Below are 6,000 nucleotides of genomic sequence, written 5' to 3'. Positions count from 1 at the left end.
TTTTTCCCACATGAATTTTTAAATTTTTTATTTCCAGAGATCTTTCACTTTGGTCCTTTTTCTTATTATTGATTTTATTTCCATTTTAGGTCTTGAAGTGTATTATTCACTTCATTCCCCTGTTTTTTTTTTGTGTGTTATCCTGGAGTTCTTATTTAATTATTATTATTCCCACAAACAATACATCCTAACAGTAGCCTCCCCTCTCTCCATCCCTTCTGGCCACCGGGCCACACTTCTTCTCTCCACTAGACCCATTGCTTTCCTTTTTCCTTCATAAAGAGCAGGCCTCTCAGGGAGGTCAAACAAACACAGCACAACAAGATGCCATAAAACCCAACATAAACCCCCTTATCAAGGTTGGATGAGGCAACCCAGTAGGAGGAAAATTGTCTCAAGAACAGGCAAAAGAGTCAGAGAGAGACATGCATCTCCCACTGTTAAGAGTCCCACAAACATCCCAAGCTAAACAACCTCTGCATGTATGCAGAGGAGCTAGCACAGACCAATGGAGGCCCTGTGACTGCTCCTTTAGTCTCTTTGAGCCCCTGTGATCCCTGCTTAGTTGAGCCTGAATACCATGTTCTCATAGTGTCCTTGACCTCTCTTCCTCCTACAATCCTTCCTCCTCCTCTTCCCTAGGGTTCCTGGTGCTCCCCATAATGATTGACTTTTTTATTCATCTACTGTAATTTTCTTATCATTGGCTATGTAATTTACATGTCCAAAACTATCAGACTTTTTTAACCCTGAAAAAAATCTCTCCGGGCTCTTTTCATACACACACGTGCACACACACACACAGACACACACACAGACAGACAGACAGACACACACACACACACACACACACACACACACACACACACACCCCTCACATTTAAGTTTGTAGCTAAAGGTAAAATAACAAGGGTTTTCCTTCTCTGAATTGATGATGTTTTATTTTGTTCCTGTTCTTGATAATTGTATCATTTAATTCTCAGTGAATTAAATGATAGTACCAGCTGAGTACTAATCAATTGTGTGTATATAAACCTCATGTGCCCTTTAAAAAATTCTAATATGCCTAAGAGAAGATTGTAATCAAAATTATTATTTGTTTAATTTTACCACTAACTTCTATCATTTATGACTTTTAAGGAACCCATTTCTTCAAGTTTTGGTAAAATTGCAGTTCATTATTTAGGTAAATATTTCCTTGTACCATCCTGAAGAGGTAGCTTTGTGGTTAATAGCATTTGCTGTTCTTCTAGAAGATCAGGGTTCTATTCCCCAGGACCTACAGGGCTGCTTATACCTCTTGTATCTCTATTCCGAGGGTATCTGGCAATATATTCTGGCTCTTGTGGCTGTATGCATGTGACATATACACACAGACAAACACACATATGCACATGATAAATACCTAACACTCCTGAACACAAACAAAGGGGCACATCGTTAGAAAAAGTAACCAGTGAACTTTCAAATTTTTGTTTTATCATTTGTGTGTTTTTTAATTAAATTTATTTATTTTACATGATGACTGCAGTTTCTCCTTTCTTCTCTCCTCCCATTCTCTCCCCAGAATATCCTTCCTGCACCTCCAATCCACTCCTCCATTTCTGTTCAGAAAGTGGCAGACCTCCCATGGATATCAACAAAATCTAGCATATCAAGGTGAGATAAGGGTAAACATCTACCCTTGTATTGAGGCTTAGCAAAGCACTCCAGTTTGAGGAATAGGTCCCCAAAAGCCAGCCAAAATGTTAGAGACAACACGGTCTCCCACTGTTAGGAATCCTGCAAGAAGACCAAGCTATATTACTGTCACATATATGTAGAGAGCCGAGGTCAGTCCCACACAGGCTCCATGGTTCTTGGTCCAGACTCTGAGTTCTTTCAAGGCCAGATTATTTGATTCTGTGGGTTTTCTTGTGATGTTCTTTATCTTTTTGGCTTTTACCATCCTTCCTCTCTCTCCTCATCAGGATTCCATGAGCTCATCATGTTTGTCTGTGGGTCTTTCCATCCGTACCTTTAGTTAATGGAAGAAACCTCTCTGAAATCACTTGGGTTAGGTACAAATCTGTGATTATAAGACCACATTATATTGACATTGTTTTTTTCTGTAGTCATGTTTATTTCTATCCTAGATCTATGGACCATCCAGCCTCTGGGTCCTGGTGGTCCAGGCAGTGCCAGGAGTGAGCTCACTCTCTTGCTATGGGTCTCAGGCTTGACCATTCATTGGTTTGTTATTCCCACAATCTCTGTACAACCCTTAACCCAGCACATTACATAGGCAGGAAAGACTGTAGGTCAATGGTTATGTGGCTGGGTTGTTATCCCAGTCCCTCCACTGGAAATCTTACCTGGCCATAGGAGATGGACAGTTCAGGATATGTATCTGCTCTAGGTAGGTGTCCTAATTGGGGTCATCTTTACAAATTCCTATGAATTTCCCTTTCACCAGGTTTCTACCTGACTCCAAGTTTCCTCCACTTTCCAGTCATCTTTTTCAATGCTATTTCCCTCCATACACCCCAATCTGATACTTCCTGTTCCCACCCACACCCACACCCAGCCCGTTCACAAAATCTCTTCTATCTCCCTTTCCCAGGGAGAATCATATACCCCCTTGAGCCCTACTTGTTAGATAGCCTTTCTGGGTCTGTTGATGGTGGCATGGTTATCCATTATGTTACAGATAATATCCATCTTTAAGTAAGTACATATAGAAAGTGATAGAAGGAAAATGCCTACCACGAAGACAGAGGGATTAAACAATCTTAGACTATTAAAGAAAATAAGGGAAGCACACACACAGAGCATCAACAGCACCCAAAACTAAGTAACAAGAATCAGTAATCATTAGTTATTAAAATCTCTCAATATGAATGGACTCAATTCCCCAATTTAAATGACAGGGACTGACAGAATGGATGTGAAAATAGGACCCATCTTTTTGCTGCATTCTCAAAACTCACCTCAACATTAATACAGACATTAACTCATTGTAAAGAATTGGAAAAAGATATTTCAAGAAAATGAACTTAAGAAGCAAGCTTGTGTAGCCATTTTAATATCCGATACAACAGACTTCAAACCACTAAACAAAGCTCTTAGGGGAAGGACAATACATACTCATCAAAGGAAAAAAAATCTACCAGGATAGCATTTCAATTCTTAAAATCTCTGCTCCAATACAAAGTAACTCATGTTTGTAAAAGAACCCAGTATTTTAAAATTCGTACATTGAGCCCCACACATTGATAGTGGGAGACTTCAATACCTTACTCTCACCAATGGACAGGCCATGCAGACAAAACCTAAACAGAGAAATACTGTCGATATCAGATGCTGTAAACCAAATAGACCTAATAGAGGTTTTCAGAACATTTCACCCAAAGAATATATCTTCTTCTTTGTACCTCATGGTGCTTTCTCCAAAATTGACCTCATTTTTAGAAACAAAGCAGTTCTCGACAGATACATGAAAATTGAAATAAATTCCTGCATCATATCAGGCCATCATGAATTAAAGTTGGATACAAACAACAAGAGTGACAACAAAATCTTACAAACTCATGCAAACTGGAGTGTTCTCCAGTGAATGAGAAATAGGCCAGGACAGAAAAAATGAAAAAAAAATAATGACATCCTAGAATTCTATCAAGATGAATACACAGCATACAAAACTTGTGGGGCATGAAGAAAAGTAGCTATAAGAGGCAACTTCATAGCACTAAGTGCTACATAAAAATGTTGGAGAGATCTCACACTAACAACAGTACAGCACACCTGGAAACTCTAGAACAATAACAAAATGAAATAATGTAACCCAAGAGGAGTAGATATAAAAACTTAATCAATCTCAGGGTTGAAGTCAATAAAATAGAAACAAAGTGCTCTATACATAGAAAAAAAAGGAATCAAAGAGCTAGTTCTTGGTGAAAATCAACAAGATAAACAAATCACTATCCACACTAAGTAAAAGACACAGAAACAAAATAGAGATTAAATAAATTCAGAAACGAAAAGGGGAAGAGAACAGACACTGAGGAAATCCAGAGAACCATAAGAACATACTTTTAAAAACATACTCCACCAAACTGGAAAATCTAAAATGAACAGGCATTTTTCTCAATATGTACCTCTTACAAAAGTTGACTCAAGATCATAAACACAATTTAAATAGACCTATAATCCCTAGTAAAATAGAAGCTATCATTAAAAGTCCCCCCCCCAAAAAAAAAGCCTGGGTCATAAAATATTATTGCAGACTTTCAAAGAAGAGTTATCACCAATACTCAAACATTTACTCCACAAAACAGAGATCAGAGGACCATGCTCAATTCATTTTACGAGGCAGTTACCTTGATATGCAGATCTCCTAAATATTGAACAAAAAAAGAAATTATAGTCCAATTTCCCTTATGAAAGTAGATGCAAAAATACTCAATAAAATACTTGCAAACCAAATCCAATAATGCATCAAAAATATCATGATCCAACATGATCAAGGTCAGCCTCTTCCCAGAGATGGAGGGATGGTTCAATACAAGAAAATCAATCAACATAATCTACCACATAAACAACCTCAAAAAAGGAAATAACATATGATCATCTCATGAGATGAAGAAAAGCCTTTGAAAGAATCCAACACCACTTAGTTGTAAAAGTCATGGAGACAATTAGGGATAAATGGGACATATCTCAACATGATTAATGCAGTTTAAAGGAAGTCCATGGCCAACATTAAAATATTAGAAATGCTGACTTCTTCATAACCAATGTTAGATTTTAACTTTAATTTTTTCAAATTGTGAAAGACAACATGAGTATAAAAGTACACTCAATTGTTTTAGCTATATAAAGGGAAAACCATAGTAAAGATGGGAGTCCCCCATCACTGTGAAAATTGGTGACTAAAATATGACCTATAATAAATTAATGAGCACATAGGAGTTGTGGGAATAACAGTGAATATTTCTAGTGTGAGTTGAACATGAGGGCTCCATTGTGGTAAGCACATATAGTTACTTCAGTCAGTAAATGTAGGAATATCTTATGGTCCATCCACACCTTTCATGCAACCTTCTGCAACCTTCTGAAAGCACATGAGTCAGCATAGCACATATATATTTGTCTGCCTGGATTTATTTCACTGTTATTCAGAATTTGCTAGATATGGAATCAGTCATAAGGATTCTCAAAAGATGAGGAAATAAAGAAAAGACTTCAGCTAAAATTTTGATTTTATTTTCATATGTACAAAGATTCACTATTGCTATTTGCCATGCATTCTTAGAATTTTGAAAGTTTTGTTTCATGAATTACCACACTTAAATATATGCACAGTGATTTTTAACTAAACTGTATACATGGATTTTAGAGAAATTTAAACAAATTGATTCTATGTAATTCATAAATGATTGGAACCAAAGATGAAGTTAAACAAATAAGATTACTGAGTCCTGACTTCTCTTAGACATAATTCAGAGGAAATCCTCAACAGGTTTATTTACACCTAATAAAGATGTCTGCAGCCTGGAAGAATTAAATGATGTCATTAACAAGTATTGGGGACAAATTAGTAGGTTATCCATGTTACCTAAATAGACAGACTCTGGAAATTCAGACTTTTCACAGATTTTAGATACAATTGTATATATCTGTGTGTCTATGTGTTTATGTGTATGTGATTGTGAGTTTTTGTGTGCATGTGCATGTTTTTGTGTGTGTGCATGTATGCAAACATTTTACACAAAAAAGTAAGAGAGTTATTATGTAGATGTAATTCTAAACGGTCTTATTAAATAAGAAACACAGAGCCAAATAAAGAGTTAAAAGCCCAAGAGGTAAGAGCATTAGCGAATAGCCTTTAGCTTACCAATTGCTGCCATTCTTCCCCTGAGAGAGAGACCTTCTCCTGTGTGACCTGTCTTTTTATTTCCTTTCTGTTCTGCCTTCTCATTGATTTTAACTCAACCGCATGACTTCCTCATCACTGCCTGT

The sequence above is a fragment of the Peromyscus eremicus genome, chromosome 1 (genome assembly GCF_949786415.1).
Source record: "Peromyscus eremicus chromosome 1, PerEre_H2_v1, whole genome shotgun sequence".
Taxonomy (NCBI): domain Eukaryota; kingdom Metazoa; phylum Chordata; class Mammalia; order Rodentia; family Cricetidae; genus Peromyscus; species Peromyscus eremicus.
Note: the sequence above shows the minus strand (reverse complement) of the source record.